This window comes from Aquarana catesbeiana, linkage group LG03 (genome assembly GCF_042186555.1).
Source record: "Aquarana catesbeiana isolate 2022-GZ linkage group LG03, ASM4218655v1, whole genome shotgun sequence".
Taxonomy (NCBI): domain Eukaryota; kingdom Metazoa; phylum Chordata; class Amphibia; order Anura; family Ranidae; genus Aquarana; species Aquarana catesbeiana.
This window is the reverse complement of record NC_133326.1, coordinates 621,714,397-621,727,994: the sequence shown is the minus strand read 5'-3', so window position 1 is coordinate 621,727,994 and position 13,598 is coordinate 621,714,397.

Sequence of the window (13,598 nt, the reverse complement as noted above, 5' to 3'; positions counted from 1 at the left end):
CCCGGCTCAGGAAGCGTGTCCTGAGACCCGATTGGCCGAGAGGAGAAGTGATCCTATTGGCCGCCGAGGAGGAGGAGGGAGAATACGCAGGGGAAGCCGCACTGCCGGAGGAAGCCGAGGAAGGAGGAGACCCAGTGTGAAGCCTCCACCCGCTGCCGGAGGAAGCCTGCGACCTAGGTGGGGTAAGTGCAGGGACGATCGACCGACTGGGGGGGGCAGGTGTGTGGCGGCGGACGGATTGCCGCACCCCCCAAAAAAATATACCACCAGCCGCCACTGCCCACGGTACATTGAAAGCAGCTAGTTGTCAATCAGTTAATATCTTCTGTTGACATTCTGCTGTCAGCGGGGAATTTCCACTGACAGCTGAGATATGTCACTGGCTGTTAGGATGGTGGCGGGTGCCGGCTCTTAACAACCAATACTAAAACGGATGCATAAAAACTGACCTTTCCGTGCAGATTTGTTCCGTTTAAAAAATGGACCTGTACGGAAACTGATGAAAAATGAATGTAAATGGCCATCGTCCATTTTTCATCCGTTTGCCCATAGGAATTCATTATTGTCTGTTTTTCGTCTGTCAATAGACGGATAAAAAATGAACACCCATGTAAAAAGGGCCTAATGGCCTGTACACACAATCAGAAAATCTTACGAAAAATACCGCTTTCTAAGTGATCGTACAACAAACTGATCGTTAGTGCACAGCTTTCGAGAGCGATGGGGCAAGCACAAAAAATGTTCTTGTACGATACCAGATCAAACAATTTTCATTTAATCAGTACAGTTATCATTCAAAATTACAATACAAATACACTACAACACATTACATCATTTCCAAATGTTTATTCTGCTGTACGAGAATTCTCATCATTTTAGTAAACTCTTCATTTTCGATATGAGACTAGCATGCAAAAAAGAAAACAGACGATCATTTGTCCGATAATCTCATAGTGTGTATCAGGCATTAGAGTGATTCCAGAAAAACACATGAATAAATATTGTGCAAACAGATAAGAAACCATAATGAATACTCTATATTACCAAAAGTATTGAGACACCTGCCTTTACACGCACATGAACTTTAGTGGCATCCCAGTCTTAGTCCGTAGTGTTCAATATTGAGTTGCATTTTTTAGAGCGTTTTGAGTTTTGCAGAAACACTACATTTAACATGGTTTCCTTTGGATGTAGTTCACATCTGTGCATTTTATGGAAAGGGCCAGGGACTTTTTTCTGGTTTTTGGTTCCATAGACTTTAATGGATGAAAATCATGTATTGAAAAACACAAAATGCACCTGAAATATGCAAACTGAAACCTGCATAGGTGTGAACCAGGCCTAAGTCCGTAGGATTCAATATTGAGTTGGCCCACCCTTTGCAGCAGGATTCTCAAACTGGCGGCCCTCCAGCTGTTGCGGAACTACAAGTCCCATCATGCCTCTGCCTGAAGGAGTCATGCTTGTAACAGTCAGCCTCATGGGACTTGTAGTTTTGCAACAGCTGGAGGGCCGCCCGTTTAAGACCCCTGCTTTGCAGCTATAACAGCTCCAACTCTTCTGGGAAGACTGTCCACAAGGTTTAGTAGTGTGTCTATGGGAATGTTTGACCATTCTTCCAGAAGCACATTTGTGATGTCAGGCACTGATGTTGGACGAGAAGGCCTGACTCGCAGTCTCCGCTCAAATTCACCCCAAAGGTGTTCTATCGGGTTGAGGTCAGGACTCTGTGTAGACTAGTCAAGTTCCTCCACCCCAAATTTGCTCATTCATGTCTTTATGGACCTTGCTTTGTGCACTGGTCCAATTAATTTGGTGGAGGGGGATTATGGTGTGGGGTTGTGTTTCAGGGGTTGGGCTTGGCCCCTTAGTTCCAGTGAAGGGAACTCTTAAAGCATCAGCATACCAAGACAATTTGGACAATTTCATGCTCCCATCTTTGTGGGAACAGTTTGGGGATGGCCCCTTCCTGTTCCAACATGACTGTGCACCAGTGCACAAAGCAAGGTCCATAAAGAAATGGATGATTTTGGGTTGGAGGAACTTGACTGGCCCAACAGAACACCTTTAGGATGAATTAGAGCAGAGACTGCGAGTCAGGCCTTCTTGTCATACATCAATGCCTGATCTCACAAAAGCGCTTCTGAAAAACGATCAAACATTCCCATAGACACACTCCTAAACCTTGTGGACAGCCTTCCCAGAAGAGTTGAAGCTGTTATAGCGGTAAAGGGTGGGCCAACTCAATATTGAACCCTTTGGACTAAGACTGGGATGACATTTAAGTTTTATGGGCATGTAAAGGCAGGCATCTCAATTCTTTTGGTAATATAGTGCAGATTAGATACAAAAAAATATTTGTTCTTAAAAGTGACAAGTGTTGAACTAGATATCTTTGGATCAATCCCAAAAAGTCCACACTAACAACAACAAAAAAAGTTCTCAATGTTATGTAGCAATAACTCTCGGTGGAGCTGCTGGTTTAAGTGGGCTTGTTACCTTCACTCTCGACACCCCTGCTTCACCGGCACCGGGTCTAGGGTTCCGTTGAGTTTACCTCTGGACGATAAAAGCACCAAAACTTGAATACACTTGAATAAGTTTTCAATGCTTTATTGAACCAAGTAATGAAGGAAGTAGCAGGAAAGATTCAGGAGGGAAGCTACAGGGAAGCTCAAATACCTTTTCTCACCATAGACCCAGCCGGATTCTGTAGTGAATTAACAACTTTCGACAAAGTCTCATTTACAGTGCTGTGTGACTCCACACAGGGTGGTGTCTTCCCAGAACTCAGGGCTGTCCATTCAGGGAAAGTCATAGCAGAGGCGACATCCTCGCCTTGTGACCATAACAGTTCTTGTGACATAGTCTCAAACAGGTCATCGTCACCGGAAAGATCCGACATGGATTCTATTTCCGAATCTCCCAACGCTTCCGCTGCCAGATATTTATTTACAGTCCCAGATACATTCCCCATCAGCTGCTTACCCGTTCCTGTCGTGGACTTTTCTGGATCCGGTTCGGGTAACCTCGGAGGTAGGCCTTGGCCAGGGCCGCAGGAAGCCTTCACATATCCTACCTTCCTCTGTACAGGCACAACAGAGACAGGCATGGTGGACTCAGAATTCAAAGCAATGTCCACTGATGAGACGGCAACAGCAGTGTCTCTCTCCGGAACATTCTCGGCAACAACAGGCAAAGTGACGGCCTGCCGCTCTCTCTCCGTAGTAATAGCAGCTTCTACTGTGGCGATACCTGTTTCCCAATCCATCCGATAAGCACGGGGCGACATGGTAGGCTGCTCCACCACAAACAAATACTCTCCACACTGCGGACATTGGCCAAATGGACGAAGATGTACGGCCAGTCCTTCACATTTATGGCAAATCATGCCCAGTCCCTCAATATCTCCTGAGGTATACAGAACAAACCTCCCCTGCGGCTTCAGACGAACACCAGTATCCATAAGCAGGGTTCCGGTCAGCATAGTATTCAACGCAGTGCTTGCAGGGAACATTCTCGGTCCCATAATTGACTGCATCGCTGAAAAAGACATGGCCACACTCTGATCTTATCAGCACGATCACGAGGCCTCTCTTCTTCTCTGGCGCCAAACACATACACGCGTCCCACACGGTATCAAGTAGGGTAGGCTCCTCCCACTTGTCCTTCTGATCACGTAGCTCCCGGGCTTTTACTGGCGCCCGCCGCCTATGCATTCAGAAATAAAGTCCTGCAACTTTTAACCTCTTCTCTTCCTGAAAAAATGACAAAGTCCAGCTTTCACCGTAAACTCCCGGTGAAACACCTCTCTGGGTTGCGAGAGGTCCCGGGTTCAAATCCCGGACGAGCCCCCACATGTAGCAATAACTCTCGGTGGAGCTGCTGGTTTAAGCGGGCTTGTTACCTTCACTCTCGACACCCCTGCTTCACTGGCAACGGGTCTAGGGTTCCGTTGAGTTTACCTCTGGACGATAAAAGCACCAACACTTGAATACGTTTTCAATGCTTTATTGAACCAAGTAATGAAGGAAGTAGCAGGAAAGAGGCAGGAGGGAAGCTACAGGGAAGCTCAAATACCTTTCTTTGAGATTCTTGAGAACGTCCTTTAAAGTTGGATATTGTAATCGGATGCAATCCCCTTGTGGGACACAATCTTTGCTCGCCTAGATAGGCCTCTCTCACTTGCCTAGCAGCCAGTACGTAGCACAAACAAAAGTCTCTGCCACAGGCTTGCTTGAAATAAATCCGTACAATCCTCTGCCACAGGATGTATAAAACTTTGCGGTGAATGTCAGACACAGTACTTGAACCTCTAAGCCAACCCGGTAGTACTATGCTCTAAAACTACTTTAGGATACGTCCTCCAACCGAGTCAGGCCCCTCTCCAGACCAGCACTCTGCGTGATCCTTCCATGACGGGTCCTCCCCTGGGATGTTCTCGGTTGTCCAGCTTCTTCACTCTGGATAGACAGCTCAGGACCATTCCTCGGCTGCCGTGGTAGGCCCCAGACATGCTTCTGGGCCCACCCACGCGCCGCAGCGGCACGGGCCTCCGGAATGGAGGACCACGAGGTAGCACTCTAACGCATACCTGTCGGCCAGGAGGGCCAGCAGGTGGCTGAAAACGAACCCCAAAACATGGCGTCTTTCCCATAAATACCCTCTCTCAGAATGCAACTTGGAGGACCACCTCCACCGAGTTGTCTCCGGGACAGAGGAGCACCCATATGCTTCGACACATTGCCTTTCCAACACTAGCCAATGGTAACAGCGACACTCACCGGCTCAGTGTGGAACCACACGCAACGTCAGCCAAGCTGGAACAGAGGCAAATTTACTAAATTTACCTATCAGTTGGTAGATCATAAATCTACCAGCGCTACATTATAAATGTCCTTGGAAGATGTCAAGAGACAAAATATGCATAGGGTGTCGGTGCTGGATGGTACGTCATCATGGAGATCGGGCCTGAGCTTGTAGCCAGATGAGAGCGGCTGAAGCAAGCTTGTGGTAATAGAGGATTGTGCTTTATACTAGTGTTGGTGATGACACTTTTTAATGTGAGCGTGTAACTTTGTTTTTTAAGAATAAATATACAGTTTGGTGCAATGAAAGTTTTTTCTCTTCTTCTTTCCTCCCTAATATTCATGAGATGAGTGGGACTTGTTTGTAATACACGACGTAGGTGTTATATTTTGGAGATCTTTTGAAGATGTTTGCTGGTTGTTGAGAAAGCCAACAATTACATATGTGAGTGATGTGGAACATATGGTGGTGAGGATTGCCATGAAAAATAATATTTCTTTAAAGTGGTGTTCCAGCCGAAATGATACTTTTTAAATAAAAATACCCCTATAATACACAAGCTTAATGTATTCTAGTAAAGTTAGTCTGTAAACTAAGGTCTGTTTTGTTAGTTTATAGCAGTAGTTTGTTATTTTATAAACTTACAGCAGGCCGTGGCCATCTTAAGTGTGGGCATCTGAAGCCAGACTGTATTTCTTCCTGCATCTCACACTTGCAGATCTCGCACATGCTCAGTGCAGCACAAGCAGTGTAATAGGTTTCAGGTCAGGTTTCCAAAGCAACGGCAGTGTCAGAGGAAGTTGCCAGAAGGCATTGCAAACAGGAAATGATGCGATGGGCCACAGCCAGGGAGAAGGAAGTGAAAAATGAATACAGCAGATATACAGTAGGTGCTGAGAAAAAAATTTAAAAAATATCCAATTCGTTTACAGTGCACAGTTTAGTGAGGGATGCTGAAGAGTTGTAAAAGTGGGTGGAACTCCACTTTAATTATTTTGATTATAACATTGCAAACCTTTTTTTCTTGTTAGTACGGAGTTTTTGGGATTAGGCCAAAAATATCTGGTTGATTTGTTCAACAATTGTCACTTTTAACTAGTTACCGACAACCCGCCGCAGTTGTACTGCGGCAAGTTGGCTCCCCTGCGCGAAACGCCGTCACTGTACATCGGGTGCGTACATGGCGATTTGTGTGTGCGCGTGCGCCCATTCACGAGCGGGGGAACCAAGCAGCAGATCCAGTGGACTCTATGTCTGTGAACTGTCTGTGTAAACAAACAGATCCTTGTTCTGTCAGGGGAGGAGAGAGAGATTGTCTGTCCCTAGTGATTAGGAACAGCGATTTATCTCCTTCTCTGGTCAGCCCAGCCCCCATACAATTAGTAACACCAATCAGAGAACACACTTAACCACTTGATCGCCCCATAGTGTTAACCCCTTCCCTGCCAGTGACATTTATACAGTGATGTGTGGCTATTTTTTAGCTCTGATCGCTGTATAAATGTCAATGGTCCCAAAAAAGTGTCCGATTTGTTCTCCGCAATGTCGCAGTCACGCTAAAAATCGCAGTTCACCCCCATTACTAGTAAAAAAAAAAAAATAATAATAAAAATGCCATAAATCTATCCCATAGTTTGTAGACGCAATAACTTTTGCGCAAACCAATCAATATAGGCTTATTCCGATTTTTTAGTTTGCCAAAAATATGTAGCAGAATACATATTGGCCTAAACTGCGGAATGTGATATTTATTATAGCAAAAAGTTTTAAAAAATCTATATTTTTTTCAAAATTGTCGCTCTTTTTTTTGTTTATAGTGCAAAAAATAAAAACCGCAGATGTGATCAAATACCACCAAAAGAAAGCTCTATTTGTGGGGAAAAAAAGGACATACATTTTGCTTGGGTACAACGTCGCACGACCACACAATTGTCATTTAAAGCGACTTAGTGCCGTATCGCAAAAAATGGCCTGGTCATTAGGGGAGCAAATCCTTCCGGTCCTTAAGTGGTTAATCTATTCATTATTGTTTCTTATCTGTTTGCACAATAATGGATGTGTTTTTATAGGTTCACTCTTTTATGTACACAGGATACTCAGAGCTAGCGCTTAGACCATTCATTATTAATCAAACTATTTCCTTAACTAAGAAATGTAGCTGCTATCAGAGCTGTATAAACTGTATTTAGCATCAGCTACATACAGTATACAGCGCTGTACTCTGGCGGCTTTATGGAGCCTTCCTGTCCTATTCCCGCAACAAAATCGAGTGTTGCTGAGTGCTGCCCGACCATTCACAATATCCCTTGCATTTTATTAATAAGCTTGGAGAGATTGCGACTTCATCAGACCACCTTTCTACCTCAGCCAATCAGATTAAGCCTTGTGTTTGATAAAAAAAAAAAAAAAAAGTACAAAGTTTCCTTGGAATGACTGAGCAGTGCTCAACTTGACTCGATTTTGTTCCCGGAATGGGACGGTAAGTCCTCTGCCAAAACACATACGTATATTGTATGTAGCTGAAACTACGTATCGTTTTATACAGTGCTGACAGCAGCTGCATATCATATGCCCCGTACACATGATCGCACATTCCGACAACAAAATCCGTGTTTTTTTTCCGACGGATGTTGGCTCAAACTTGCCTTGCATACACACGGTCACCCAAAGTTGGTCGGAAATTGCGAACGTCAAGAACGCGGTGACGTACAACACGTACGACGGCACTAGAAAAGGGAAGTTTCAAATCAAGTGCGCCACCCTTTGGGTTCCTTCTGCTAATCTCGTGTTATCTCATGTTAGTAGAAGTTTGGTGAGAGACTATTTACGCTTTTCAGCCTCATGCTTTTCAGATCGTTACTGCTCTTCAGTCTGTGCTTGTGGGTTTGTATCTGTTCTTCAGTGTGTGTAGTCAGTTCGCATTTGTTTGTCGGTGCGTATTATTATTATTATAGTATGTATTTAATTATCAGTGCGTTCTTGTCCGCTCGTTTCTGATTTTCAGCTCGCTCTTCTCAGGCCTTTCTGTTTTTCAGTGCTTTCTGTTAGTTCGTTCTGACCAGCCGAACGTTTTGAAGCCATGATGTGGTTACGTACTCATCGTAGAGTTCCTGCTGTGCAGGGGCTTGGTGTTGGGGTTCTTGCTTTGACCCAAGCCCTGTCCATGAACAGGGTGGGGAGGAGTTCATGGACGAAGACTTGGTTGCTCCAGCGTGACCAATTCTCTCATATGCCTTTGTTGCGGGAGATCCGTGAAAATAATCCTGACGATTTCAAGAATTATCTCCGGATGACGGACCCCGTTTTTCACCGTTTGTTGGCTTTGCTGTCCCCTTATATTAACAGGCAGGACACCTCCATGAGGCAAGCCATCACTCCTGAACAGAGGCTAGTCACCACGTTGCGGTACTTGGCGATGGGGAGAAGTCTGCAGGACATCAAGTTCTCGACAGGCATCTCCCCCCAGGCTCTGGGGATCGTTATTCCAAAGACCTGTTCTCACACAAAAAATCCAGCGCTCAATGGGTTAAAGACAGTCCGCAGCAGATGAAAAACTTATGTTGAATAATAAGAAAGTTTATTCAAAAATGCAGCTAGTAAAAACAGTCCTGTTCACTCACAATAATCAAACGAAGAAGAGCTTACATAGTCACCTGAAGTCCACTGAGCAACCAGGAGCTTATGCTGAGTTCCAACCAGAGAATGACGGGAGAGAGGAGAGAAGGAGGGATGAGCACAATGGAAGGTGAGACAGCCGATTTTGTCCCTGCTGGGTCAGGGTGTGTTCCCCAGGGACCTGCTCACCCACATGCAGATAGAGATCAGCGTGTAGAGGGGTGAAACACACCAGCCGCATACAGCAAATTGATGGAGCAGGGCTCCGTCCCACGAGTGCCAGTGACGTCAGGCCAGCTGAGACACTGGCTCAGGAAGGGAAAAGCCCGGCATAGCTGTGATGAATCAGCTGTAGATCTAACCTTCACACGCTGTGCAATCTAGTACTTAGTCACTACTGTGGAGATGTAGAGCCCTCTGCTGGAAGGTCTAAGTATGACAAGCTAAAAAAGCTGTCTAAGCTACCACTGATTGCCAAGAGATGTAGAGTCCCAAATGATGATGAATAATGGGACGTGATGACAGGTCCAAAAGCTATGTTTAATGTTGCCTTGACTACGCGTTTCACGCTCCTGCGCTTTGTCACAGGGACTGCTCTTCTTCGTTTGATTATTGTGAGTGAATAAGACTGTTTTTACTAGCTGCATTTTTTAATAAACTTTCTTATTATTCAACATAAGTTTTTCATCTGCTGCAGACTGTCTTTAACCCATTGAGCGCTGCATTTTTTTTGTGTGTACAGTTTTATCCGTTTCTATCAGTTATGGTGTTTTTTCAGCTGCGCTGGGTTTAAACTCCTCTCTATTGATTTGTATTGCCCTACTTTTTGATTGCTTTACAGGTGTCCACTATTTAGCGCTGATGTCCGTTTGTTTTTATTCAGAGACCTGTTCTACCATCATTCAGGTCCTGCAGAAGGACTATATTAGGTAAGTTTTCTCCTTTAACATCACATTCTATGTATTTAATGTTTGCTAATGTATTGTATTTCTTTCATCATTCCCTAATTACCATGATTGGAATATGCCGTGAATGTCCCCTTTGTTCTCATGCATGCTGGAAGCTTTTAACTTCCTTTTTTGTCCTTCATGCATATTTGCCTTCACTAACCTCCCCAGCATGCTATCCTGGGCCCATACACACCTAGCCTAGTCACTTAACAATGTCACTTACCCTAAACACCCCCTAAAATGTGTACAAATGTTATTTGTGTCCTTAAATTCATGCAGAGTGCCAGAGGCTTTTTTGGGGGTCCCAAAATCATTTTGAACCCTCCCTCCCCCCAACCGCCTAGTCAACCGATACCAATCCTCTATCTGCTGACTTTGCCAAACCCATACACACTATACCTACCTCTTTTGTGGTCATATTTATGGATGAATTCACCAAAGCATGTAGTGAAAGGGCCTGCCTGAATACTTTCAAATGGTACTGTTTAAAGTTTTGTTCTCCTGTTATCTTTATAGGTAATTGCAGAATTTAAAAAAGTGCTTCAATTTGTACAGTGTGTATTCATATTTTTGTATTATGACACTTCTTACCTGTCCAGTAGGCTACCAATAGTGTAAGTAAGGAGGGGCTGGCCAAAGTAACACGCATTATGTATGCATTCAGCTCTCAATGAAGTGGAGAGGGTTACCTGTCCAAAACACCCCCCCCCCTAAAATTTTTACAATGGGCAATCAGAGGGGGTGAGGAATCTGATAAGTGGACCCTCTCTTTTTGTCTTTAAATACTCCTTTAAATAAATGCTAATACTGATTTTGGCCAAGAATGTTTGTGTCTAATCTGCTTGCAATGTTTATGTGCAAAATTACACATTTTTTTTCTTGTTTGACTCCACAGTTTCCTTCAACGCCACAGGAATGGCAGACTGTGGCATCCCAGTTTGCTCAGCGGTGGGACTTTCCCAACTGCGGAGGGGCAATAGATGGGAAGCATGTCCACATCATCCTACCCCCCAACTCAGGGTCATACTATTATAACTATAAGGGTTTTAATAGTATTGTGTTGTTGGCGGTGGTGTCGGCGACATATGAGTTCCTGTATGTGGACGTGAGGAAGAATGGCCGGATGTCGTGTGGTGGAGTCATCGCCCAGACCGAATTTTACAGACGGCTTCAGAATGGTGGCTTGGGATTGCCACCTGCTTAAGAGAATGTGGAAGGACTCCGTTCGTCTTTGTCGCTGATGAAGCATTTGGTCTTGGTGAACACCTGATGCAGCCGTTCCCGATGAGGACCCTAATCCTGGAACAGAGGGTTTTTAACTACCAGCTGGCCAGAGCCAGAAGAGTGATGGAAAATGCCTTTGGAATAATGGCCAGCCAGTTCCGTCTATTCCTCACTGCAAGAAACATGGCGGAATATAAAATCAATCATATCGTTATGGCATGCTGCATATTGCATAACTTTTTAAGAAAAAATGCATCGAACTACGTGGCTTCAGTTGGGACTGAGGCCGGCTTATTACCAGATACAACAACCCTGATGGCTCTTGAAGCTGGCCGTCCTGGCTTGCCCCCCCAAAGCGCCCGTGAAGTTCGTGAAAAGTATCTAGAGTACTTTGTGGGTAGGGGGGGCCATTGATATGCCACAAAATGTTTAAAAAACCTGTTGAAAAATATATTTTTTTTAAACGGAAATAATATTTACTTTGATTTACTGCTTGTGTTTCTTTTAGCTGGCTCCTAGGTTATCCAATGGGCTTTTCTTTTTTCCCGTTTTGTTCAATATTGCAAACGTAATTTTTGGGATACATGAGGTGACAATCTCTTCTTCAGTGAACTATTATGTTGTGGGTCTGCTACACACACACACCTTGTTTTTGTTGTTAATGTCTATAATGCATTACTGATAAAAATATTCATCATTTTCAGCACCATGACTGAAATTTGTGGAGTCACGAAAATGGCCTGATTGTGGCAAATTATAAAGCACTGTGAAAGTTTTTTACTAAAGGAAATTCCACTTTGCACTCCAAGTGCACTGCAAAAGTGCACTTGAAACTGCACTGAAAGCGCACTTGTAGTGCAAAGTGGATTTGCCTTTAGTAAATAACCCCCATTGTCACTGTAAACACCAACTTACTACAAAAACTGCTTTTTGAGCATTGAAATAAGAAGCCACACATTGTTGAGTAGAAAACATTTTACTCAAAGCACATTCACATGTGCGTTAGAAAAGGGTTTTTGAACAAACCAACATCTTTGTTGTATAACATTTTTTTTTGTCACATTAGAAATAGCCTATTTTTGGTTAAACAGGCATGTTTCAAAACATAACATACACAACTCAGGAACTTACAAAGTTCAACTTTGATAAAGTGAAGGCAATATCAGACATTAGTATGTCCAAACTGTGTTGATCTTGCCTTCATCAGATGGGGTGATAAAAGCAAAATGTTGAAGATGCACACAAATTGGGATTCAAAATGGGGATTTCCCTCCTGATCCCATGCCTAATGTCAATATGTGCTACCTCCCATCATGGGGGATCAATGGACGTGTTTTGGGGGTGCAACCCCTTCTTGTCACCTACTTGAGTTGCGAGGAAGGGGTTGCATCCACAAAACGCGTACATTGCTATCCCGTGATGGCAGATAGCACATGTTGACACACGGGGGGGTTATTTACAAAAGGCAAATCTACTTTGCACTGCATGTGCACTTGGAAGTGCAGCCGCTCTAAATCTAAGGGGTAGATCTGAAATGAGGGGAAGCTCTGCTAATTTTATCATCCAATCATGTGCAAGATAAAATGCTGTTTTTTATTTTCCTTGCATGTTCCCCTCGGATCTGCAGCGACTTTACTTCCAAGTGCACTTGCAGTGTAAAGTGGAGTTGCCTTTAGTAAATAACCCCCACCGTGTGCCTCTTCAAAATTTGGCTTTTAAAATACTTTAAAACTTGTTTTTAAAAGCAAAAATACACAATAAAACGGTACAATTTTTATGTGTTTTATATTCTGCCTAAAACATCAATGATGTTCTTCATTTTTTCTTGAACATCATTGATGTTTTCCTTTATATTTTCTAAATCACGATTGCATACCATTATCTCCCCGATGAGGATCTGGGCACTTTCACTTGTGAAATGAGATTCTTCTTCCACAACATCCACATCACCTAAAAATAAATAAAAAACACACCATGTATTATAAATATGTAGGCATCCATCTATGACCTGAAGATGTGGTCTCAGACACTCACCTGTTGTGGTGACTATTTCGCCCACTTCATAAACATCTCCCTCCTCATAATCTGCTTGTGGTTTTGAGATTTCCCCTTCTTTAGCAGGTGGGGGGTCCCTGGTGTCCTCAGATGTCCTGAGTCTTTTCTCCCCTATGTGAATAAAAAAGGTATACTTAGCACACAGATATTTGAGGCCAGAAATAGGAATATGAAACATTGATTGGAAGTGTCGTACAATTGTCTGTTTTGGCAGAGTGCCAAGCTGAACACATTTTTAGTTCCTTTCTAAAGCTAGAATACTTCCCTTTTTTGTACAATTTTCACACAAGGAGACACCCCTAGTATCCACTGGAGCACCTGTGTGGGACACCCTAAAAAGTTTGTTCTGGTGTCCCGCACTAGTGCTCCTGCATCCAGATGTGTAAACAGCTGCTTTTGGCGTGCTTTACTGAGGTCCACCAGCAGGTGTCTCCTGGCAGTTTGGAACTGTCAGGAGAGTCTTTCCTTGCTGGTGTTATGTCACAATTGGGCCACAGTACTGGCGTCCACCAGCGAATGCATCCTGGCAGTATGGAGCAGACAACATTCCCTGCGCTCAGGTGTTACATGAGGACAATCACTGGCAGTCCCATAAATATCCGGCAAGCCCTCACATGCTTGCCTTGGTATCTTTCTTCCTTGCGCCCTGACCTGTACTTGCGACCTGTATCCTGTATCCTGTATCCTGTACCCGGTAACCTGTAACTGAACCTGAGCCTGCACCTGAGACTGTACCCGATCCCATCCTGATCCTGTCCCTCCTGTGTTCCTGTTCCCATCCATTATCACCCTCTCCTATCCTGCCCCTGTTCAGTTGCTGATCCCCTGTGTATGACCCTGGCCTGGCTAACGTGTTTGATTTCGGTACTTCCCTTGGCTGTATATATTATCTGTTGTCTGTGGGTTTCTGTTGGTTGGTTGAGCACTATTTGTATTTGGGGTGTT